The sequence below is a fragment of the Salmo salar genome, chromosome ssa23 (genome assembly GCF_905237065.1).
Source record: "Salmo salar chromosome ssa23, Ssal_v3.1, whole genome shotgun sequence".
Taxonomy (NCBI): Eukaryota; Metazoa; Chordata; class Actinopteri; order Salmoniformes; family Salmonidae; genus Salmo; species Salmo salar.
The window spans coordinates 40,691,966-40,719,284 of NC_059464.1; the positions used below are offsets into that span (position 1 = coordinate 40,691,966).

General features: G+C 43.6%; 1 long non-coding RNA gene across 2 annotated transcripts in view; it reads right to left on the reverse strand.

The window, feature by feature from the left end:
• Positions 1 to 11,016: 11,016 nt before the first annotated feature.
• The window catches only part of LOC106584627 (uncharacterized), a 42,004-nt gene continuing 25,701 nt past the window's right edge, over positions 11,017 to 27,319 (reverse strand). Inside the window, exons 3-5 of one of the 2 annotated variants that reach the window (XR_001323791.2) lie at positions 25,542 to 25,705; positions 15,431 to 15,515; positions 11,017 to 11,967 (exon numbers count right to left, since the gene is read on the reverse strand). This is a non-coding gene — a long non-coding RNA (uncharacterized lncRNA). The remainder of the gene's footprint in view (positions 11,968 to 15,430; positions 15,516 to 25,541; positions 25,706 to 27,319) is intronic. The other variant, XR_001323790.2, reaches the window with a different exon arrangement.

The window sequence follows — 27,319 nt, forward strand, 5'->3', positions numbered from 1 at the left end:
GTCATTAACATTATAGTGTTAAGATTTCCCTTCACTGGAACTAAAGGGCCTAGCCCGAACCATGAAAAACAGCCCTAGACCATTATTCCTCCTCCACCTAACCTTACAGTTGGCACTATGCATTCGGGCAGGTAGCGTTATCCTGGCATCTGCCAAACCCAGATTTGTCCGTTGGACTGCCAGATGGTCAAGAGTGATTCATCACTCCAGAGAACGCATTTCCACTGGCGGCTAGCTTTACACCACTCCAGCCAACGCTTGGCAATGCGCATGGTGATCTTAGGCTTGTGTACGGCTGCTCAGCCATGGAAACCCATTTCATGAAGGTCCCAATGAACAGTAATTGTGCTGACATTGCTTCCAGAGGCAGTTGGAACTCGGTAGTGAGTGTTGCAACCGAGGACAGATGATTTTTACGCGCTACCCACTTCAGCACTCGGTGGTCCCGTTCTGTGAGCTGTGTGGCCTACCACTTCGCAGCTGAGCCATTTTTGCTCCTAGACATTTCCACATCAAAATAACAATAACAGCACAGTTGACCGGGGCAGCTCTAGCAGGGTAGAAATTTGACGAACTGACTTGTTGGAAAGGTGGCATCCTATGACGGTGCCACATTGAAAGTCACTGATCTCTTCATTAAGGCCATTCTATTGCCAAAGTTTGTCTATGGAGGTTGCATGGCTTCTGTGTTCGATTTTATACACGTCAGCAACGGCTGGGCTGAAATAGCCAAATCCACAAATTTTAAGATTTGTCCACATACTTTTGTATATTTAGTGTATTTTCCCCTTTCCCTCTCATTCACACCTTTATTCACTTTATTTTATGTACACACATTTCCCCCTCCTGCCCACTTGCTCCTAGATTTACTCACTCTCATTTCCAGGGAAAATCCCTTCGAGACGGCATCCATACCTGAGAGACTGTACTGCAAGCATTGTGTAAGACAAGAGTTAAAAACAAAAGTATGATGAAATTACTTCCCTGGAGAAGAAATCAATTAGCATGTCCCCTTGACACACACACTCACACTACATGAAGCCACCAGCAGGATGGTGTAAAGGTGTGCAATTGCTGACATGACTTTGCAATGCTTCCCAGCAGGTGACTCATGTGACCGATGCTTCGGTGAAATGTTTTCCTGTTGAGTGTTTTGATGTGTTGCACTCAGTCAGCACCACACCAAACCCAGTCATACTGCCTAATGTATCCCCCGTTGCTCTTAGATGCAGTTCTGCTGAGAAGCTTTTAAGGAGCTACAGATCCATCAGATTAGAGGATAGGCTTCCTTGTATGTTACTAATGAATGCTCAATTCTATTCTATCCTACCTTAAGTCAACTAGTCACTTAAATGAACCTTTTATCTATTGTTGCAGTGAGGTGTTGTTTTGGGTAGCAGATCGTGATGAAGATATGTAGTCCCCCGCTGTCATTCTCATGTGAGTGATGCTGAGGAAAAGAGAGAGAGTGATGCTGAGTGAGAAACAACAAGAGTGGGAGAGAGAATGACAGAGAGGATAGATAATGACATTGTCCCTCTCTTTCATTCTCTCTCCCTCTCTTGTTGTTTCTCAATCAGCACCACTCTCTCTCTTTCCTCAGCATCTCTCGCTCTTTTCCTCAGCATCTCTCTCTTTTCCTCAGCATCTCTCTCTCTTTTCCTCAGCATCTCTGGCTCTTATCCTCCTACCTCCCATGCATCACTCTTTCAGGGTATCTGTAGCCATGGTGGTCTTTGACCCCTGTTTCTAAGCAACGGCAGGCAACGGCGGCTCATGGCGGAGTGGTGAAAGGATTGCAGGGGATTGCAGCATGTCTGCTGCTATCGCTTCTTGCGTGGTAGAGAGGCATCTCTGGGGTCCTAATTATCCTCCTACCTCCCATGCCTGATGCAACACAGCAGAAGCTATTGTGTCTGATACAGACAGATACACAGACAGAGGCATGGGCAGGTGAGCCTCATGGTGTTTTAATGTAATAAACATCAATGTATGTTGTTACAGTGTCTGTTTTAGCTCAGTGACTGACATGCACTTTCCATTTTTACAAAGATAATCATTGTTTTGATAAATTATGACGCAGTTATGAGCATATAGTTATGAACCATCATAATGTTTTACAATCATCTCATAGCGACCCTCACTAAATACCAGTCAGTTGACATTTAGATACTGTACCAGTCAAAAGTTTGGACACTACTCATTCAAGATTTTTCTTAATTTGTACTATTTTCTACATTGTAGAATAACAGTGAAGACATCTAAACTATGAAATAACACATATGATATCATGTAGTAACCAAAAAGTGTTAAACAAATCAAAATATATTTAATATTTTAGATTCTTCAAAGTAGCCATGCCTTGATGACAGCTTTGCATTCTCTCAACTAGCTTCATGAGGTAGTCACCTGGAATGCTTTTCATACAGTCTTGAAGGAGTTCTCACATATGCTGAGCACTTGTTGGCTGCTTTTTCTTCACTCTGCGGTCCAACTCATCCCAAACCATCTCAATTGGCGCGGGTGATTATGGAGGCCAGGTCATCTGATGCAGCACCCCATCACTCTCCTTCTTGGTCAAATAGCCCTTACACAGCCTGGAGGTGTGTTTTGGGTCATTGTCCTGTTGAAAAACAAATGATAGTCCCACTAAGCACAACCCAGATGAAATGGCGTATCGATGCAGAATCCTGTGGTAGCCATGCTGGTTAAGTGTGCCTTGAATTCAAAATAAATCACCGACAGTGTCACCAGCAAAGCACGCCCACACCTCCTCCTCCATGCTTCATGGTGGGAGCCACACATGCAGAGATCATCCGTTGACCTACTCTGCATGAACGGATGACACGGCGGTTGGAAACAAAAAATAAAACATTTGGACTCATTAGATCAAAGGACAGATTTCCACTGGTCTAATGTCCATTGCTAGTGTTTCTTGGCCCAAGCAAGTCTTTTCTTCTTATTGGTGTCCTTTGGTAGTGGTTTCTTTAAAGCGATTCAACCATGAAGGCCTGATTCATGCAGCCTCCTCTGAACAGTTGATGTTGAGATGTGTTTGTTACTTGAACTCTGTGAGGTGCAATCTGAGGGGCAGTTAATTGACAATTTCTGAGGCTGGTAACTCTAATGAGCTTATCCTCTGCGGCAGAGGTAACTCTGGGTCTTCCTTTCCTGTGGCAGTCCTCATGAGAGCCAGTTTCATCATAGCGCTTGATGGTTTTTGCGACTGTACTTGAAGAAACTTTCAAAGTTCTTAAAATGTTCCGTATTGACTGACCTTCATGTCTTAAAGTAATGATGGACTGTCATTTCTCTTTGATTATTTGAGCTGTTCTTGCCATAATATGGACTTGGTATTTTACCAAATAATGCTATCTTCTGTATACCACCCCTACCTTATCATAACACAACTGCTTGGCTCAAACGCATTAAGGAATGAAATTACACAAATTAACTTTTAACAAGGCACACCTGTTAATTGAAATGCATTCCAGGTGACTACCTCACAAAGCTGGTTGAGAGAATGCCAAGAGTGTGCAAAGCTGTCGTCAAGGTGGCTACTTTGAAGATTTGATTCCATATGTGTTATTTCATAGTTTTGATGTCTTCACTATTATTCTACAATGTAGAAAAATAAAGAAAAACCCTGGAATGAGTAGGTGTGTTCAAACTTTTGACTGGTACTGTACATCAAGAGACATAACATGGTATAATCTTTATTATAAGATTAAATGTATGTTCTAAATTGGTTGTTTTTACATTGACAGTACAGAGGCATTACCCAGAGTCAGTCCACATCTCAAAGCTGTTTCTTGTGTCTCAATCACTTTGTTCTCAACCTTGTTCTCACAGAGTTCCATCACAAAAATTCAGGCTCAGATTTCCATTGGGAGTTGCACAGCATATGTTTTCTGGCAAATGTTGACTTTATAAATTAAACGTTTGATAAGATGCATTTGATTTCCTCATCTGACATATTTGAATTCCACTGAAATCTATTGTTAGATGATGCTATAATGTAAAGCCATTACATTTTACATTTACATTTTAGTCATTTAGCAGACGCTCTTATCCAGAGCGACTTACAGTAGTGAATGCATACATTTAATACATTTTTTTTTTTTTTTTTCCTGTGCTGGCCCCCCGTGGGAATCGAACCCACAACCCTGGTGTTGCAAACACCATGCTCTACCAACTGAGCTACAGGGAAGGCCACTTTAGAATACACATTAGAATGTGTATTTATTGCCACTTTGATATACTAATATTCTGAAAAAATGTTTTACCTTTATTTAACTAGGCAAGTCGGTTAAGAACAAATTCTTATTTCCAATGATGGCCTACCAAAAGGCCTCCTACGGGAATGGGGGCTGGGATAGAAAATAAAAAATATAAAAAATATAGGACAAAACACAGATCACGACAAGAGAGACAACACAACATTACAGTACATGAAGAGAGACCTAAGACAACAACATAGCATGGCAGCAACACATGACAACACAGCATGGTAGCAACACAACATGGTAGCAGCACAAAGCATGGTACATTTTTGGGCACAGACAACAGCACAAAGGGCAAGAAGGTAGAGACAACAATACAGTACATCACGCAAAGGACCCACAACTGTCAGTAAGAGTGTCCATGATTGAGTCTTTGAATGAAGAGATTGAGATAAAACTGTCCAGTTTGAGTTTGTTTGCAGCTCATTCCAGTTGCTAGCTACAGCGAACTGATAAGACGAGCGACCCAGGGATGAGTGCGCTTGGGGACCTTTAACAGAATGTGACTGGCAGAACGGGTGTTGTATGTAGAGGATGAGGGCTGCAGTAGATATATCAGATAGGGGGGAGTGAGGCCTAAGAGGGTTTTATAAATAAGCATCAACCAGTGGGTCTTGCGACGGGTATACAGAGATGACTAGTTTACTGAGGAGTATAGAGTGCAGTGATGTGTCCTATAAGAAGCATTGGTGGCAAATCTGATGGCCGAATGGTAAAGAACATTTAGCCGCTCGAGAAACCCAAACCTTCCTATGTATAAATAACGTCTCCGAAATCTAGCATGGTTAGGATGGTCATCTGAATCAAGGTAAGTTTGGCAGCTGGGGTGAAAGAGGAGCAATTATGATGAAGGAAACCAAGTCTAGATTTAACTTTAGCCTGCAGCTTTGATATGTGCTGAGAGAAGGACAGTGTACTGTCTAGCCATACTCCCAAGTACTTGTATGAGGTGACTACCTCAAGCTCTAAACTCTCAGAGGTAGTAATCACACCTGTGGGGAGAGGGGCATTCTTCTTACCAAACCCCATGACCTTTGTTTTGGAGGTGTTCAGGCAGTGGCTAAGACAGCAGATGTTCTGACTTCATACAGTGCACTCTTTGAGAGAGGTAGTTAGCAAACCAGGCCAAAGACCCCTCAGAGACACCAATACTCCTTATCCGGCCCACAAGAATGGAATGGTCTACCTTATCAAAAGCTTTGGCCAAGTCAATAAAAATAGTAGACCAACATTGTGCAACTATTAAGGGCAATGGTGACATCATTGAGGACCTTTAAGGTTGCAGTGACACATCCATAACCTGAGCGGAAACCAGATTGCATACCAGAGAAAATATACTGCTCAAAAATATAAAGGGAACACTTAAACAACATATCCTAGATCTGAATGAAAGAAATAATCTTATTAAATACTTTTTTCTTTACATAGTTGAATGTGCTGACAACAAAATCACACAAAAATAATCAATGGAAATCCAATTTATCAACCCATGGAGGTCTAGATTTGGAGTCACACTCAAAACTAAAGTGGAAAACCACACTACAGGCTGATCCAACTTTGATGTAATGTCCTTAAAACAAGTCAAAATGAGGCTCAGTAGTGTGTGTGGCCTCCACGTGCCTGTAAGACCTCCCTACAACGCCTGGGCATGCTCCTGATGAGGTGGCGGATGGTCTCCTGAGGGATCTCCTCCCAGACCTGGACTAAAGCATCCGCCAACTCCTGGACAGTCTGTGGTGCAACGTGGCGTTGGTGGATGGAGCGAGACATGATGTCCCAGATGTGCTCAATTGGATTCAGGTCTGGGGAACGGGCGGGCCAGTCCATAGCATCAATGCCTTCCTCTTGCAGGAACTGCTGACACACTCCAGCCACATGAGGTCTAGCATTGTCTTGCATTAGGAGGAACCCAGGGCCAACCGCACCAGCATATGGTCTCACAAGGGGTCTGAGGATCTCATCTCGGTACCTAATGGCAGTCAGGCTACCTCTGGCGAGCACATGGAGGGCTGTGCGGCCCCCCAAAGAAATGCCACCCCACACCATGACTGACCCACCGCCAAACCGGTCATGCTGGAGGATGTTGCAGGCAGCAGAACGTTCTCCATGGCGTCTCCAGACTCTGTCACGTCTGTCACGTGCTCAGTGTGAACCTGCTTTCATCTGTGAAGAGCACAGGGCGCCAGTGGAAAATTTGCCAATCTTGGTGTTCTCTGGCAAATGCCAAACGTTCTGCACGGTGTTGGGCTGTAAGCACAACCCCCACCTGTGGACGTCGGGCCCTCATACCACCCTCATGGAGTCTGTTTCTGACCGTTTGAGCAGACACATGCACATTTGTGGCCTGCTGGAGGTCATTTTGCAGGGCTCTGGCAGTGCTTCTCCTGCTCCTCCTTGCACAAAGGCGGAGGTAGCGGTCCTGCTGCTGGGTTGTTGCCCTCCTACGGCCTCCTCCACGTCTCCTGATGTACTGGCCTGTCTCCTGGTAGCGCCTCCATGCTCTGGACACTACGCTGACAGACACAGCAAACCTTCTTGCCACAGCTCGCATTGATGTGCCATCCTGGATGAGCTGCACTACCTGAGCCACTTGTGTGGGTTGTAGACTCCGTCTCATGCTACCACTAGAGTGAAAGCACCGCCAGCATTCAAAAGTGACCAAAACATCAGCCAGGAAGCATAGGAACTGAGAAGTGGTCTGTGGTCCCCACCTGCAGAACCACTCCTTTATTGGGGGTGTCTTGCTAATTGCCTATAATGTCCACCTGTTGTCTATTCCATTTGCACAACAGCATGTGAAATGTATTGTCAATCAGTGTTGCTTCCTAAGTGGACAGTTTGATTTCACAGAAGTGTGATTGACTTGGAGTTACATTGTGTTGTTTAAGTGTTCCCTTTATTTTTTTGCGCAGTGTACTATAGACATCAAGAAAGCCAGTCAGTTCATTATTGACAAGTTTTTCCAACACTTTTGATAAACAGGGCAAAATAGAAATAGGCCTATAACAGTTAGGATCAGCTTGATCTCCTCCTTTAAATAAAGGACACACCGTGGCTGCCTTCCAAGCAATGGGAATCTCCCCAGAAAGGAGAGACAGGTTAAAAAGGTCAGAGATAGGCTTGGCGATGATAGGGGCAGCAACCTTAAAGAAGAAAGAGTCTAAACCATCTGACCCAGATGGTTTTTGGGGGCAGGTTTCAGGAGCTCCTTTAGCACCTCGGACTCAGTGACCGCCTGCAGGGAGAAACTTTGTAGCGGGGCAGGGGAAAAAGACAAATTGCATCTACATGGAGGTGGCCAAATCCTTAGCCACCTGTAGAGGGAACATTTTTGTGCTGCTCTTCTGCACCACAACCAACAACAATGTATTAATCAACAAAATCCTATGAACTTACTAAGTATTGACAAAGCGTATAGCTACACATTTATTATTGACAAATAATATTTAACTGGTAGTTTGTCTATTGTCAAAATGAATATATTGCCACGACTGAATTTCTGTAGTTCAATGCTTCAATTGTCTCACTCTTCTGGCTATTTGGGTGAAATACAGTGCGGTTTCAAAATTAATATGGCAAAGTAAGCGATTCTGAATAAAATTAACAAACTTTTAAAGAGGGAAAGACGTAGGAGTCCCATCCTAAATTGGTTTAGACGTGATTCTTCCGCCCCACTGGCGGTGTATAGAGAGAAATATGGTGTCTCCTATTGCCCTGGAAGAGGTGGTCTTCACTGATATAACCCTTAAACAATGGAAATTATGCTTTGGTCCTCTTATTGCTCACTATGCTTTGGTTCAATTATTGTTCACACAATCTCTATTTGGTGCAAAATTGATAACCAATGTAACTGGGAATCAAAATGACATGCCCATAATCCTATATTTACCAATAATGTCTTGTGATCTGAAGGGCGGCCTTTTGCATCCCTCCAATGGTCCAAATGTGGAATCCGTACCCTTGCCAGTATCATGGACTAATGGTTTTTAGAATATTCCAAGATTTGAAAGACACACATTACCAGGCAAGTCCTTTTTATATATTTACAATTTATCAATGCTGGGAAACCCAACTACAGGACCATCCAATGATGGGATTTATAAATAATTTATCTGGGCTCCCGAAAGGACTGATCTCTATAATATGTAAACAACTTTTGGAAAGCTCATATTCTGAGCTAACCATTAAAATAGTATGGTCCACAAATCTAAGCGAATATGAACAACCCTTTAACGTGAACAGATTATGGAATACCAAGGTAAAAAACATTACCTTGATATCCCATAATCCAAACCATCAAGTTATACATTGGACATTTACATTTACATTTTACATTTTAGTCATTTAGCAGACGCTCTTATCCAGAGCGACTTACAAATTGGTGCATTCACCTATAATATCCAGTGGAACAACCACTTTACAATAGTGCATCTAAATCTTTTAAGGGGGGGGTTAGAAGGATTACTTTATCCTATCCCAGGTATTCCTTGAAGAGGTGGGGTTTCAGGTGTCTCCGGAAGGTGGTGATTGACTCCGCTGTCCTGGCGTCGTGAGGGAGCTTGTTCCACCATTGGGGTGCCAGAGCAGCGAACAGTTTTGACTGGGCTGAGCGGGAACTGTGCTTCCTCAGAGGTAGGGAGGCGAGCAGGCCAGAGGTGGATGAACGGAGTGCCCTTGTTTGGGTGTAGGGCCTGATCAGAGCCTGAAGGTACGGAGGTGCCGTTCCCCTCACAGCTCCGTAGGCAAGCACCATGGTCTTGTAGCGGATGCGAGCTTCGACTGGAAGCCAGTGGAGAGAGCGGAGGAGCGGGGTGACGTGAGAGAACTTGGGAAGGTTGAACACCAGACGGGCTGCGGCGTTCTGGATGAGTTGTAGGGGTTTAATGGCACAGGCAGGGAGCCCAGCCAACAGCGAGTTGCAGTAATCCAGACAGGAGATGACAAGTGCCTGGATTAGGACCTGCGCCGCTTCCTGTTCACAGACTGTAGTTAACACCAAGGAAATATTTTCAGATGAAATTGTCCCCACCTCCCAAATGTTCACTCTGTCCTCCAAATTAGATAAGCACATTCCTTCATATGATGTGGGAGTGCTCTGCAGTTAAATGCTTTTGGGACAAAGTTACAAAATTCATTTAGAAGGGCATGAATGTAAAATATTCAATGCTTCCCATCTACTATGTTACTTAACGATGATAGCTCCTTGAATCTATTTATAAATCAGACGATTACTGCCGCAAAAAAGGGGACTGACAAGAAACCCATGTTGCTGGGGGGGGGGGCATGGATAGACTTGGTCAAAAAAGAAAATAATATAATAACATCAATATGCCAACATATCAAGTAGATCATCTTTGACCATAAATATATATATGCTAATTTATATAGAAAAACACTGGTGAGCTTGTTGAAATGAAAACACAGAACATCACAACAGCGAGTCACTGTTAATACATGAGTTTGAATTACTAGTCAGTATCCTCGAGCTGACAAAAATGTATGGCGGGCACTAGGCTGTTTTAACTTTGTTTTATCGATTTAAATCATACATTGACATATACAGTGTCTGACATATGGCTGGTTTCAGCTCGCTGCTGTTCTTCCAATTGTGTGCATTATACTGCCATCCAGTGGATGTAAGTGGTACTACACTGCCTAGTTTCATAAGCGTGCCTGCTAAATTTCCATTGGCTCAGAGAGGCTCATGTGACGTCGACAGCTACAAACTTTCGTGCGAGATAAGGTGAACTGCTTACTGCTCCCTCAGCCAGTAATGGATCTAGGGTTGCTTGAGAGGGTACGAGCTGTTGAGGAAGGCCTAGATTCAGTTGTAAGTGAACATTTAAGAACACAATAATACTATGCTTTCTTGAGTATATTCACAGATGGATCTAAGGACCCTAAAACATGGAGGACAGGAGCAGCTTTTAGTGTTGCTGAGTTGAAGGTGGCAGTGGCAAAAAGAGCAACGGATCATTTATCTGTTTACACAATGGAGTTGATGGTCAAACTCTTGGCTGCAGAGTGGGTGGAGGAGGTGAGGCCAGACAGGGTAGTAATCTGCTCTGACTCCTGTGCAGCACTGATGAGCTTAAATGAATTTGTGTCTTGGAGCAGACAAGATGTATTGTACGAGGTTTTGCAGTGTTTGTATTTGGTGATAGATGGCGCATTTGTGATGTTCCTCTGAGTATCAGCTCATGTGGGAGTAGAGGGGAATGAGGAGGTGGATGTTATCGCCAAGCAGGCTCTTAAACATCCTAATGTTGAGATGGAATTGTCAATCAGTAAAGCAGAAGCCAAGTGGTTTATAAAAACAGTGGTTAAAAACAAATGGCAAGAGTTGTGGGAAAGGGAAGACACCTGTATAAGATTCAGGGAAAGGTGGGGCAGGGAGGTCGTCAGGCTGAGAGAGAAGGGAGGAAAGTGTAGTCACATGGCTGAGACTGGGACACACCAGGCTCAATAGTACATTGAAATTGGTGGGAAACATCCAACTGGGAGGTGTGATTGTCAGGAGGAGATGGAGACAGTGGAACATGTTCTATTTCAGTGGCAGAAATATGTGATTGTTCCCCGATTGTGATTAGATTTGAGGAGTAATGGGGTTGAAGAGCCAGGATTAAGTGAACTGCTGGGGAAATCTTCAGGGGAGGTAGTATTTATGTATTTCGTTTCCTTAGGGAGATGAGAATATTGGGTAGGATTTAGACCTTCCCCATCTCTGGTCCACACTCCAGTCCATTTGGTGGCAGTAATGCACATTAAAGTTGGTTGCCAACTGCCATAAAAAATCCACAGAAGAAGAAGTAAATTGATCTGGTACCATTAAATGCGTCTCGACCGGGGCAATCCAAAAACATTTTTTTGTATTATTTAGATTAGTTTAATAGTCACATGTACAAGGTTGCAGATGTAATTACAGGGTACAGTGAAATTCTTGAGATCCGAGTTCCAACAATGCAGTGAAATAAAACATTTATAATAAAAAAATTAAAAAAAAGAATAAGATACATATTAACAACTCTAGCAATGATAAACCATTTCAGCTCCTCGGAGATGTGTACACAGAAGAACTTTACACAGCAGCCCGTTGATGAGGGCGTGACCAGCCTGGATCCAACTGAAGTCCACAATCAGCACCTTTGTTTTGCTCACGTTGAGGGAGAGGTTGTTTACCTGGCTGCCTACCTCCCCGTGTTGAGAATCAGTGTTGAGGAGGTGATGTTGTCTACCTTCACCACCTGGGGACGGCCCTTCAGGAAGTCCAGGATCCAGTTGCATAGGGAGGAGTTCAGTCCCAGGGCCATGAGCTTTGTGGTGAGCTTAGAGGGCACTATGGTATTGAAGTCCAAGCTGTAGTTGATGAACAGCATCCTCACATATGCATTCCCTTTGTCCAGGTGGGTGAGGGCAGTGTGTAGTGCAATGGCGATTGCATCGTCCGTGGATCTGTCAGGGCGGTAGGCGAATTGGAGAGGGTTGAGTGTGTCAGGGAGGGAAGAGGTGATGTGGTCTTTGACTAGCCTCTCGAATCACTTCATGATGATGGACGTGAGTACTACGGGTCAGTAATCATTCAGTTCAGTTACTTTCCGTTTCTTGGCACGGGGAAGATCGTGGACATCTTGAAGCAGGTGGGGATCGTCTCCGTAGGACATCCGCCCCCTAGACCTCTTCAAATCTAAAATATAAGAACATTTTCAATAAATATCATATGGACACAAGTTGTACCAAGAGAAGCGCCTGGGCCTTGTGAGTTGTATGGTATATTGTTTGTCCATGACGGTCAGAGGGAGCCAACGCTGGTGTTATGAGAATTTATGGGAATGAGATGTATTATATTTTACAATTACGCATAGCTTCCCAATATATTTGAACAGTATAAGACAAATAATCCTTCATGTCAGGAACCCTCTGTTTGAAACAATATTTGTAAAGCACTCTAAGGGTGAATAATTATATTAATCATTTATATAATGTTTTATTTGATACAAGGTTTTTATAGGGGAATAAAATATTTTTAGGATGTATTTGGGCCTGTGCTGTGCCAATTCAGATCTGTTTTCTCCTAACAGAACTCGGCTAGGTAGAAGCTAGCCCAAGAATGGACACACAATACCCCATAATAACAAAGTGAAAACGTGTTTAGAAATGTTTGAAAATGTATTGAAAATGAAGTACAGGATTATCTAATTGACATACAGTACCAGTAAAAAGTTTGGATACATGTACTCATTCAAGGTGTTTTCTTTATTTTTACTATTTTCTACATTGTAGAACAATAGTGAAGACATCAAAACTATGAAATAGTTGACAAAGAAGGAGAGTGATGGAGTGCTGCATCAGATCACCTGGCCTCCACAATCACCCGGCCTCCACAATCACCCGGCCTCCACAATCACCCGGCCTCCACAATCACCCGGCCTCCACAATCACCCGGCCTCCACAATCACCCGGCCTCAACCCAATTGAGATGCTTTGACATGAGTTGGAATGCAGAGTGAAGGAAAAGTAGCCAACAAGCTCAGCATCTGTTGGAACGAACTCCTTCAAGACTGTTGGAAAAGCATTCCAGGTGAAGCTGATTGAGAGATTGCCAAGAGTGTGCAAAGCTGTCATCAAGGCAAAGGGTAAATACTTTGAAGAATCTAAAATATATTTTGATTTAACACTTTTTTGTTTGCTACATGATCCCATATGTGTATTTCATAGTTTTGATGTCTTCACTATTATTCTATATTGTAGAAAATGGTCAAAATATAGACAAACCCTTGAATGAGTAGGTGTGTCCAAACTTTTGACTGGTACTGTAAGGTTTCACACCCCTGAGTCAATACTTTGTAGAAGCATCTTTGGAAGTCTTTATGGGTAAGTCTCTAACAGCTTCCCACCACTGGATTGTGCAACATTTGCCCCTTATTGTTTTCACAATTCTTAAAGCTCTGTAAAATTGGTTGTTGATCATTGCTAGGCAACCATTTTCAGGTCTTGCCATAGTTTTTACTTAAATCTGCTTGAAAATCTAACTCAGTCACTCAGGAACATTCACTGTTTTCTTGCTAAGCAACTCCAGTGTAGATTTGGCTTTGTGTTTTATTTTATCGTTCTGCTGAAAGGTGAATCCATCTCCTAGTGTGGAAAGCAGACTGAACCAATTGGTGCTCTAGGATTTTACCTGTGCTTAGCTCCATTACGTTTCTTTTTTATCCTGAAAAACTCCCCAGTCCTTAACAATTACAAGCATACCTATAACACGATGCAGCCACCACTATGCTTGAAAATGTGTAAAAGGAAAGGGGGATACCAAGTCAGTCGTACAACTGAATGCATTCAACTGAAATGTGTCTTCCGCATTTAACTCAACCCCTCTGAATCAGAGAGGTGCGGAGGGCATAATTGTATGTGTGGGGTACCGAGATGAGGTAGTCATTCAAAAATCATGTTGTTGACCTTGCTGTAACCCAGGCAAACCGAATCTGAGTTTTAAATGCCTCCTAAAGCAAAGCTGTCGATGAGTTGGTTGATCGGGCCCAATCCAACGGACAGACGTTAAGCTCAACTCCGCGGCCCATGAGAGACTGGACACTCTCAAGGCGTAGGAGGTCGGGGAGGCAGTCTGGCCACCCATCTATCCGAGAAGATCTGACCCAGCTATCAAACAGCTTTGCACCGCTTGAGGCAGACCTACCAGCACCAGGAGTCAGCACGGATCCAAGGTCTATACCAACAGCTGGCGGCCGCCCAGCTTCACCCTCCTCCACGGCCACCACAGTTCAGCAGGTTTTTTCCCCCCATCGGATTCCATCACTAGCACCATCATTGTGGGCAGCTCGATGGTGAGAGATTTTGGCCTGCCTACGGTCTGTGGACCGACTAAGGTCCACTGTCACCCAGGAGCCTGTGTCCATGACTTTCTCCTGCCTACAGTTCGTCACTCACGTAGGTTTTAACAACCTTCGTTTTAGACGACCTTCCAGAACTGAGGTAGGACTACAATTTTTTTTTAAAGACCCTCGCTAGCACAGGGAAGATAATAATTATCTCTGGCCCCCTCCCATGCTACTGAAGGGGTTTGGAACGTTTCAGCCGACTCTTTCCCTAAAATATACCTGAAGAAACTTTGCAAAAGTGGTCACTTTTGTGACCACTTTGGTTTGCTGTGGGAGCAACGAGCACTTTTTAAAAGAGACATGATTCACCCTAACCGCAGGGGTTCCAGGATTATTTCCAGCAACATTGCAAACTGTTTTAGAGACTGACAGTCAGGGTCTTGTAGTGCTCCAGTTCTCCCTGTCAGAATGAGCAACAGAGGACTTGGAAACCACATTAACTCCTATTGAAATGGCACTATGGTTATTGTGAGTAACCTAATTTATGTTCCTTTAACTCCGCCTTCTAGTGAGTTTATACAAACTGTCGTCCTACCATTCTGATAGATTGGAGACTGTCAGAAAACGTGGTTGTTATTCTATGGGTTACCTCTAGGCAGATACCAGAGTGCCCACACTCATTGAATATGGCACTTTTAAAATGTTAGAGCAATCACTTGTAAAACCTTTTTTGTGAATGACCTCATTACTGACCGCAAAGTTGACTGCATGTTTCTCACGGTCTTTAGACTGTAGCGTCTCCCCCCCGACTACAGCTTTTCATACTCTTTTAGAGAAGGGAAAAAGGGTGGGGGAAAGGCCTCTATTTTTACTAATGCTCTCAGCTGTAATTTGGCAACTTTGGGTCTTTTGAGCATCATGCTATACTGTTTAAATGTCAGCCACCAGTGCTGGCCTGTATAGGCCACCAAAGCACTGCCCCACTTTATTTACTGATTTCTCTGAACTATTGTCCTTGTGAACTATGATAAAATCATTGTGCTGGGTGATTTTAATATTCATGTGGACAAAGAGACTGACTCCAAGGTCATTGGATTTCTGTATCTTTTGAGCTCTATGGACTTTATCCAACATGTTACTGGGCCCACCCATAACCGCAGCCATACTCTGGACCTGATTATTACCAAGGGGTTTTCTATTGACATTTTCTCTAATTGTTGATGTTGCGTTATTTGAACGCCACTGTGTATTTTTTACTACCTTGTTGCCCTTAGCACCGTGTAATACTGAACACATTAAGAAATTATATCTTACCTCTGAAGTTGGCCTTCCCTGTGGCTCAGTTGGTAGAGCATGGTGTGTGCAACTCCAGGGTTGTGGGTTCGATTCCCACGGGGGGCTAGTACAAAAAAAATGCATGGTATGAAATGTATGCATTCACTACTGTAAGTCGCTCTGGATAAGTGCGTCTGCTAAATGACTAAAATGTAAATGTTGCTACAGATTTTATTGAGCGTATGAACAATACTCCATCACCTATTCTGCCTTTCTCTTGTGATGACTTAGTTGACTTAACTTTAATAGCAAATTAAGGGCAACCATTGATGCCATAGCTCCATTAAAGTTGAAAAAGGCCACATCCAAACAGAGAGCCCCTTGGATGAGTGAGGACACTAATCAATTAAAGAGAAATTGCTGAGCGGAAGTGGAGAAAGTCAGTTGCAGGGTCCATTATGATATTCTGAGAGAGCAACTTGGCATATATAACAAGGCAATTAGAAATGCCAGACGGGCTCATTTTTCTAACTTGATCACTAATAATCCAAATAATTATTCTCGACCATTGATGGCCTGATAAATCCTACCCCTGCAAACCTATGTGAACTTTCCTCCACATCTAGATGTGATGAGTTTGCGGCAAATTTCAGAGATAAAACATTAGGCTGGGTATCAGTCTAGCAAGACCTGATGAGAAGTTGGATGATATGTGCCCTAGCCTACCGTGCAAAGGCACTATGGATTTATTTGCCTTGGTTGACACAGACATGCTCAGGAAAGTGATATCACAACTTAAGCCTTCTACCTGCCTTCTCGATCCTATCCCCACCACCTTCAAAACAGTTTTTAATTGCACATCTGAAGTGCAAGTTATTGTTAATCACTCCCTGTTCACAGGCACATTCCCCACTGCACTAACAACTTCTATGGTGAAACCCCTTCTGAAGAAAAGTAATGTAGATTCTTCAAATATTAAAAATGGTTTGGACAATCTCCAACTTTCCATTCTTAAGTAAAATTCTGGAGAAATTTGTTTTTAAAACAGCTAAATGATTAAGTGCCAACTGTATTTTCGGACCCACCACAGCACAGAGACTGCCTTAGTTAAAGTGGTAAATAATCTTAGAGCCAACATAGATGCCAAACAGCTTTCTGTCCTTGTACTCTTGTATTTAAGTGCTGCATTCGACACTTGACCATGATGTTCTTCTGAACAGTCTGGAGAGGTGGGTTGGCCTCTCCGGTCCAGTATTTAACCAGCTGAGAGTTTGTCACCCTTGGTGAACGTAACTCAGAAAATACACATCACATGTGGCATTCCACAAGGTTTGATTTTGGATATATACAGTGCATTCGGAAAGTATTCAGACCCCTTTGACTTTTTCCACATTGTTACGTTACAGCCTTATTCTAAAATGGATAACAAAAAAAAATCTACACAAAATACCCCATAATGACAAAGCAAAAACAGGTTTTTAGAAATGGTACGAAAAAGGTACAAAAAAAAATTGAAGTTCCCAAGAACACAATAGCCTCCATCATTCTTAAATGGAAGAAGTTTGGAACCACCAAGACTCTTCCTAGAGCTGGCCGCCCAGTCAAACTGAGCAATCGGGGAGAAGGGCCTTGTTCGGGGAGGTGACCAAGAACGCGATGGTCACTTTGAGAGAGCTCCAGAGTTCCTCTGTGGAGATGGGAGTACCTTCCAGAAGGACAACCATCTCTGCAGCACTCCACCAATCAGGCCTTTATGGTAGAGTGCGCAGACGAAAGCCACTCCTCAGTAAAAGGCACAAGACAGACCACTTGGAGTTTGCCAAAAGGCACCTAAAGGACTCGCAGACAATGAGAAACAAGATTCTCTGGCCTGATGTAACCAAGATTGAACTCTCAGGCCTGAATGCCAAGCGTCACATCTGGAGGAAACCTGGCACCATCCCTACTGTGAAACATGGTGGTGGCAGCATCATGCTGTGGGGATGTTTTTCAGCGACAGGAACTGGGAGAAAAGTCAGCATCGAGGGAAATATGAACGAAGCAAAATACAGAGAGATCCTTGATGCAAACCTGCTCCAAAGCGCTCAGGGCCTCAGACTGGGGCGAAGGTTCACCTTCCAACAGGAGAACGACCCTAAACACACAGTCAAGACAATGCAGGAGTCTATTCATGTCCTTGTGTGACCCAGCCAGGGCCCGGACTTGATCTCGATCGAGCATCTCTGGAGAGACCTGAAAATAGCTGTGCAGCAATGCTCCCCATCAAACCTGACAGGGCTTGAGAGGATCTGCAGAGAAGAATGGGAGAAACTAGCGTTATACCCAAAAAGACTCGAGGCTGTAATCGCTGCCAAAGGTTCCTCAACAAAGTACTGAGTAAAGGGTCTGAATACTTATGCAAATGTGATACGGTTTTAACATTTTTAATACATTTGCTAAAATGTCTAAACCAGTTTTTGCTTTGTCATTATGGTTTATTGTGTCTGTATTGATGAGGGGGGGAATGATTTAATCCATTTTAGAATAAGGCTGTAACGTAACAAAATGTGGAAAAGGTCAAGGGGTTTGAATACTTTCCGAATGCACTGTATGTTAACAAATGTTTCATTTTGACATTATAATAAGGTTGGTAGCAACATAGAATATTGTTGTGGAAATCTGTTGCAGGTCAAGTCGACTACAAAATCCACAATTGCCATGCAATGCTCTCTAATGCAAACGTACCTACACACAATAATACCAATGACAACATCAACATGTAAAGTAGCTAGTTCACTGTAAAATCGCCTATCAATTTAGGAGTCTACAATCTCACCCTGTTCAACATGCAGATCACAGAGTGAAGTCTAACATTCGCGATGGCAGATATCATTTTGAGAAGATGGGAAACATTGCCCATGCTACGTCAATGGGCCGCACGGTGTATTCTGGGACAATGGCCACTGTCCTTTAATTAAGGAGTGAATGGGAGTCTGTCTATTGGGCGCTAGCTCAAAAACACAACATTAGCATGAATATCGTCAACAATAAGTACAACATTACAAATCTTTTCCACGACGTGAGATAATTAACTTGCGATCTGTAGTCTCCTCCATTTCCACTGAATGATGTTAACTGTAAGTATTTCTTTCCTAATAATAATGTAAAATTAACAACATTTACAGAAAGACCTGTGTGAAGGCCAACTTACAGAAGAGGAACTTTGAGGCGTTAAAATCTTTTCAGTTTGGAAAAACACCGGGGCTTGACGGTATACCAGTAGAGGGATATCAGACCTTTTTGATGTACTCAAAGATCCATTATTAGCATGTTTTAATTACTCTTATACAAATGGTAGACTTTCAGGTACTCAACAATAAGGTCTGATTTCATTACTACTAAAACAGGACCCAGGTGGTAAGTATGAAGATCCGGTCCATTTAAAAAACTGGACGCCTCTAATACTTCAATGTTGCAATGCGAAAATCCGGGCGAAATGCATATCACATAGAATAAAAAAGGTTTTATCAGCTATTTTTCATCCTGATCAGACAGGTTTTTTATACGACAATATACGAAAATTACTTGAAACAATTGAATATTATGAAACATCGAAGATACCAGGCCTGGTCTTCATAGCAGATTTTGAAAAGGTATTTGATTAAGTACAACTAGAATTTATATATAAATGCCCGGATTACTTTAATTTTGGTGAATATCTTATAAAATGGGTTATAGTCATGTAGTAATCCCAGATGTAAAATAGTAAATAATGGTTAATTCTCAGAAAGTATTGAGCTTTTAAGAGGAGTAAAACAAGGCTGTCTGAGGTCGCCATATCTATTTATTTTGGCTATTGAAATGCTAGCTATTAAAATTAGATCCAACAAGAACATCAAGGGGTTACAAATCCAGGGGATAAAAACAAGTATCAATGTATGCCGATGACCTTAGTTTTTTCTTAAATCCGCAATCTGGATCCCTGCACAGTCTCATTGAAGATCTTGATCACTTTTCTATCCTCTCTGGATTAAAACCTAATTTTGACAATGTGCCATATTACGTATTGGATCGTTAATAAAAGTGTTTACACTACCTTGTAGCTTACCAATAAAATGGGCGGATGGTGAAGTAGACATATTCACATCTCAAAAAATATAAATGAATTTACCAGAACTAATTTCAATAGAAAGTTAGCAAAAATAGATAAGATTCTTCAACCATGGAGAGGTAAATACTTGTCTATTTATGGAAAAATCCCATTGATTAACTCTTTACTTACAAACTAATGGCACTGCCTACTCCAGATGACTCGCTTTTTAAATCATATGAACAAAAAATACACTGCTCAAAAAAATAAAGGGAACACTTAAACAACACAATGTAACTCCAAGTCAATCACACTTCTGTGAAATCAAACTGTCCACTTAGGAAGCAACACTGATTGACAATAAATGTCACATGCTGTTGTGCAAATGGAATAGACAACAGGTGGAAAGTATAGGCAATTAGCAAGACACCCCCAATAAAGGAGTGGTTCTGCAGGTGGGGACCACAGACCACTTCTCAGTTCTTATGCTTCCTGGCTGATGTTTTGGTCACTTTTGAATGCTGGCGGTGCTTTCACTCTAGTGGTAGCATGAGACGGAGTCTACAACCCACACAAGTGGCTCAGGTAGTGCAGCTCATCCAGGATGGCACATCAATGCGAGCTGTGGCAAGAAGGTTTGCTGTGTCTGTCAGCGTAGTGTCCAGAGCATGGAGGCGCTACCAGGAGACAGGCCAGTACATCAGGAAACGTGGAGGAGGCCGTAGGAGGGCAACAACCCAGCAGCAGGACCGCTACCTCCGCCTTTGTGCAAGGAGGAGCAGGAGGAGCACTGCCAGAGCCCTGCAAAATGACCTCCAACAGGCCACAAATGTGCATGTGTCTGCTCAAACGGTCAGAAACAGACTCCATGAGGGTGGTATGAGGGCCCGACGTCCACAGGTGGGGGTTGTGCTTACAGCCCAACACCGTGCAGGACGTTTGGCATTTGCCAGAGAACACCAAGATTGGCAAATTCGCCACTGGCGCCCTGTGCTCTTCAGATGACGCAGAAAAATGACGCAGAAAAATTAATCCATGCTTTTGTTACTTCTAGGCTGGACTACTGCAATGCTCTACTTTCCGGCTACCCGGATAAGCACTAAACAAAATTCAGTTAGTGCTAAATACGGCTGCTAGAATCCTGACTAGAACCCAAAAATTTGATCATATTACTCCAGTGCTAGCCTCCCACACAAATTAAAAAATATCTTAAATGTTGTCCATTAAGTAATGGTTTTAAAACAATGATGATCATATTTAAAAAACTATGGCACTTATATACCAAGTCCTAGACTGTTTTCTAACCTACAAAGCATTACATGGGCTTGCTCCTACCTATCTTTCCGATTTGGTCCTGCCGTACATACCTACACGTACGCTACGGTCACAAGACGCAGGCCTCCCAATTGTCCCTAGAATTTCTAAGCAAACAGCTGGAGGTAGGGCTTTCTCCTATAGAGCTCCATTTTTTTGGAATGGTCTGCCTACCCATGTGAGAGACGCAGACTCAGTCTCAACCTTTACGTCTTTACTGAAGACTTATCTCTTCAGTAGGTCCTATGATTAAGTATAGTCTGGCCCAGGAGTGTGAAGGTGAACGGAAAGGCTGGAGCAACAAACCGCCCTTGCTGTCTCTGCCTTGCCGGTTCCCCTCTTTCCACTGGGATTCTCTGCCTCTAACCCTTTTACAGGGGCTGAGTCACTGGCTTACTGGTGTTCTTCCATGCCGTCCATGGGAGGGGTGCGTCACTTGAGTGGGTTGAGTCACTGACGTGGTCTTCCTGTCTGGGTTGGCGCCCCCCCTTGGGTTGTGCCATGGCGGAGATCGTTGTAGGCTATACTCGGCCTTGTCTTAGGACGGTAAGTTGGTGGTTGGAGACATCCCTCTAGTGGTGTGGGGGCTGTGCTTTGGCAAAGTGGGTGGGGTTATATCCTGCCTGTTTGGCCCTGTCCGGGGGCATCATCGGATGGGGCCACAGTGTCTTCTGATCCCTCCTGTCTCAGCCTCCAGTATTTATGCTGCAGTAGTTTATGTGTCGGGGGGCTAGGGTCAGTCTGTTACATCTGGAGTATTTCTCTTGTCTTATCCGGTGTCCTGTGTGAATTTAAATATGCTCTCTCTAATTCGCTCTCTCTCTCTTTCTGTCTTTCTCTCGGAGGACCTGAGCCCTAGGACCATGCCTCAGGACTACCTGGTATGATAACTCCTTGCTGTCCCCAGTCCACCTGGCCGTGCTGCTGCTCCAGTTTCAACTGTTCTGCCTGCGGCTATGGAACACTGACCTGTTCACCGGATGTGCTTGTTGCACCCTCACTACTATGATTATTATTATTTGACCATGCTGGTCATTTATGAACATTTTAACATCTTGACCATGTTCTGTTATAATATCCACCCTGCACAACCAGAAGAGGACTGGCCACCCCTCATAGCCTGGTTCCTCTCTAGGTTTCTTCCTAGGTTTTTGGCCTTCCTAGGGAGTTTTTCCTAGGGAGCTTTTCCTAGCCACCGTGCTTCTTTCACATGTATTGCTTGCTGTTTGGGGTTTTAGGCTGGGTTTCTGTACAGCACTTTGAGATATCAGCTGATGTACGAATGGCTATATAAATAAATTTGATTTGAGATGAAGCAGGTTCACACTTAGCACATGTGACAGACGTGACAGAGTCTGGAGACGCCGTGGAGAACGTTCTGCTGCCTGCAACATCCTCCAGCATGACCGGTTTGGCGGTGGGTCAGTCATGGTGTGGGGTGGCATTTCTTTGGGGGGGCCGCACAGCCCTCCATGTGCTCGCCAGAGGTAGCCTGACTGCCATTAGGTACCGAGATGAGATCCTCAGACCCCTTGTGAGACCATATGCTGGTGCGGTTGGCCCTGGGTTCCTCCTAATGCAAGACCTCATGTGGCTGGAGTGTGTCAGCAGTTCCTGCAAGAGGAAGGCATTGATGCTATGGACTGGCCCGCCCGTTCCACAGACCTGAATCCAATTGAGCACATCTGGGACATCATGTCTCGCTCCATCCACCAACGCCACATTGCACCACAGACTGTCCAGGAGTTGGCGAATGCTTTAGTCCAGGTCTGGGAGGAGATCCCTCAGGAGACCATCCGCCACCTCATCAGGAGCATGCCCAGGCATTGTAGGGAGGTCATACAGGCACGTGGAGGCCACACGCACTACTGAGCCTCATTTTGACTTCTTTTAAGGACATTACATCAAAGTTGGATCAGCCTGTAGTGTGGTTTTCCACTTTAATTTTGAGTGTGACTCCAAATCCAGACCTCCATGGGTTGATAAATTGGATTTCCATTGATTATTTTTGTGTGATTTTGTTGTCAGCACATTCAACTATGTAAAGAAAAAAGTATTTAATAAGATTATTTTAAAATGATTCCAGTGGGTCAGAAGTTTACATACACTAAGTTGACTGTGCCTTTAAACAGCTTGGAAAATTACAGAAAATGATGTCATGGCTTTAGAAGCTTCTGATAGGCTAATTGACATCACTGAACCAATTGGAGGTGTACCTGTGGCTATATTTCAAGGCCTACCTTCAAACTCAGTGCCTCTTTGTTTGACATCATGGGAAAAATAAAAATAGATCAGTGTAGACCTCCACAAGTCTGGCTCATCCTTGGGAGAAATCACTTCACTCCTGTCACTTCTCACAGTACATACAAGAGCAGATACTTATCCACTATTGTTCAGTGAAAAATGTGATTCCTGGCAGCTGATACACTGTGGTCTTTAGGAGTTCCCATGCTGGGGCACAGTGGGAAAGTTGATATCAAACACATAATAGGACTTGAATCACACATCCAGTGCCCCATGCAGTGTACCTTGCTCCAATGCCTGTCCACTAATTACTGTAAACAAAATGTCAGCATTCCCCAAGAGCCAGCACAAATGGGTGGTGTCTCGTCACCTCCGCCTGGTGCAGGTACTCAACCATGTTGGTCCCAACCTGTTAAGAGAAATAATTTGATTTTGGAATATGAGGACTTATGCAAAGCCTGGAGGCACACTGACAATGCCATCACATACAATTTATTTTGTATATTTTATAGCCATTTACATGAATCAACACCCAATCCCTGTTTGATGCCTACATCTTCCATTTATTTGGGTCTGGGGCTCATAGGTTCATTTACACAACACTAACCACGTTTCCATCCAACCATTTCATGTGGATGAATTACCTGACGCATGAAATCACGACCAGGCTGATAGTAACACTAAATGCCGGTACAATTTTATAAATGCTTACAGACAATTTGTTCGATCGGCTTGGTGGGATCTTTTTGTGTCATTAAAATTACTTGTGGGAGAAATGGTGGTGGAAACTCCTTTATGCGCAAATATTGATATAATAACCATCATATTGAAGTAATCTTGGGAGTCATGTGATCAAATGTTGTGTGGTCCTACCACTACGACTTGGGAAAGCATGCAGTTTATTAGACTACAGATTAAATAAATTAAATTATGAACTTCACAGGGTGGTGAATGTGCAAGGTGATGAGCTTGATGCTCCTTTCCAATAAATTATTCTGGTGACATTATGATTGAAGCTTGGCTGCAGTTTGACAAATATTGCTCTTATCCATAATAATCTCATAATGTAGATAGCCTACCCCCACTGTTTGTGTGAGCTGTTGGCTAGAGCGCATGTGCCAAGACCAGAGTGGGCACATTTGCTATATAATGCAACAGTTTGTGACAAAACCATCAGCAGAATTGAAAATGCGATGGAAACCCCTTTTACTTGCATTTTTTTATTTGGCACATGGGAATTTCACTGCAAAAGTTATTTTTATGTGCACTACATCATCACGCACAGCCTTTAATCCGCAAAAAGTCAGTTTGTTGGAAATATCTCTGGCGGGAAAATGCTCATATTGTGTTATGCAGATTTTTTAATATTCACATGAAAATGTCGCAAATTGGATGGAAATCTACCTAATGTCTTGGAGTGTGCAGTTATGCGTAACAGATTTTGGAATGCTGTTCCCTTCATTCAAGGTTTACAAAATGCCATCTAATTTCCCCATCAATATCCCAATGCCAATCCACTGTAAATGTACAGGCTGCAAGTCAATGAAGGACTTTCTGGTCTCATTGAAGCTGGATCGGAATGTCTACCTGCCTATCCTGTAGACTGGTGTTGGGAGGACCATTGGTAGAAATGTTAAAAAGATGTCACCTTGTGTATCTGGAGAGAAGAATGTTTAGTGAATAACTTGATTGTTTCAGGTTAAAACTGAATGAGTATCTGAGGTACCGTACCACCAGCAGGGTCATTTCTAACTATACCTGCACTTCCAAGAGAAGACCTTGGGCCTGCAAAACAAAGTTTGTCCTTGAAGACAGAGTTTCCCTAAGCAGTCCAGGTTTAAAATGTAGAAGTCCTGAGCAATCTGTAGTAAAGCAGACAATTACTTTCTTTGTAATATTTTGTTTTTACAAACAAAAGCATACATTGACAAAAACAGACATTTACATAAATATCCACAAAAATGTATGACACTTGCTAAGATCCACATCTTCCCCCCGTATCGACACCCAATGCTGTTTCTAAGCATTGTGAGACTGCCACAAATTACTTAAGATTCTGTTATGTTGTATCTAGACAAACAACTTTTCCATTGTAGTTAATGTTAAACTGGCTAACAGTTTAACACCTGACTCTCAAAGCCCTCCTGACCTCAATCTGGAATGGCTCTTCGATGTTGTCAGCACAATGTGTTGCTAATGAAGTGGGCTGTGCTTTTACTGGTTGGCTCTCCTCTGTGTCTTTCTCACTCAAACACCCACAGCGCTGCCCCTTTCTATTACAATGGTTGGATTTTCAAATCCAAACAATGTCTCAAAAAACATTTGTGAGAACCAATCAAACCCTGTCGCAACAATTTATTAGCGAATATTGCATTGACAATCAGCCTCCTTTCCAGACCAGTGTGGTCACAGCTCTCCCTGCACTGTGAGTCATCTGGGTTTTGTCAGCCAGGCTAGTTAATCACAGAAAATCAAATACATTTGAAGTCTAATGTTTTGTAAAAAATAAATACATTTACCCACCATGCCTGAAGTATCCAGAAGACATGGATACTCTTGGACTATCGACTGTCTTGGCCCCATTCTGTCTGGACCACTGAGCCCTCTGAATCGCGGTCTCCTTCATGTGCCTGGCAAGACCAGGCTACTGCTCAAGCTTTGTCGTGTCGCTTGGTGTGTCCACAGTCCTATGGAGGGCTTAAAATTAACATCTGCCACCCACCAAATGCGGTAAGATTTTGGTATTGGCGGGTAAGATGTCTATTTTTTACCAGCCACATCTTTGTCGCCCAGGGAGCAGTTGTTAAGGGTTAACTGCCTTGCTCAAAGGCAGAATGGCAGATTCCACCTTGCTGGCTCAGGGATTCGAACCAGCAACCTATCAGTTACTGGTCCAACGCTCTTAACTGCTAGGGGGGAGATTAAGGGATAGATCACCGACATTTCTAAAATAAATACCTAGATGTAAGGGTTGATAAGCCAGGTCAAATGGTTAAACAAAGGCAAGGAACTGAGGAAAGAAAAATGAGAGAATGAATAGGCAGTAGCTTCGAGGTTAGAAAGGCAAGCCGATATTCGAACCCCGGGCTGCCTGCGGGAAACCTGCAGGGAGTGATCAGTCAGCCAAAGGGTTACCAGCTACAATATTTCTGTATACTACCCACTGCGGTTGTGCCCTTGAGCAAGGTACTGTACCCCTAAGTGCCCATGAGCTGCTCCCAGCCTGTGATGTGTGTGTTGTGTCAGGTTGATCACTAAGGACCCTGGGACTAAACACCTCCCTCTGCAACTGGATCCTGGACTTCCTGACGGGCCGCCCCCAGGTGGTAAGGGTAGGTAACAACACATTCGCCACGCTGATCCTCAACACAGGGGCCCCTCAGGGGTGTGTGCCCAGTCCCCTCCTGTACTCCCTGTTCACTCATGACTGCACGGCCAGGCACGACTCCAACCCCATCATTAAATTTGCCGATGACACTACAGTGAGAACTGTAGTGCCTGATCACCGACAACAACGAGACAGCCTATAGGGAGGAGGTCAGACCCTGGCCGTGTGGTGCCAGGACAACAATCTCTCCCTCAACGTGATCAAGACAAAGGAGATGATGGTGGACTACAGGACAAAGAGGACCGAGCACACCCCCATTCTCATCTACGGGGCTGCAGTGGAGCAGGTTGAGAGCGTCAAGTTCCTTGGTGTCCACATCACCAACAAACTAACATGGTCCGAAGACAGTCGTGACGAGGGCACGACAAAACATATTCCCCCTCAGGAGACTGAAAAGATTTGGCAAGGGTCCTCAGATCCTCAAACAGGTTCTACAGCTGCACCATCAAGAGCATCCTGACTGGTTGCATCACTGCCTGGTATGGCAACTGCTCGGCCTCCGACCGCAAGGCACTAGAGGGTAATGCGACCAGCACAGTACATCATTGGGGCCAAGCTTCCTGCCATCCAAGACCTCTATACCAGGCGGTGTCAGAGGAAGGCCCTAAAAATGGTCAAAGACTCTAGCCACCCTAGTCATAGACGGTTTCTCTCTGCTACCACTCGGCTTCTAAACAGCTTCTACCCCCAAGCCATAAGACTCCTGAACATCTAGTCAAATGGCTACCCAGACTATTTGCAGCCCCCCCTCCCTTACACCACTGCTACTCTCTGTTGTCATCTATGCATAGTCACTTTAATAACTCTACCTACATGTACATACTACCTCAAATAACCGGTGCCCCCGCCCCATTGACTCTGTATCCGTACCCCCCTGTATATAGTCTCGCTATTGTTATTTCACTGCTGTCCA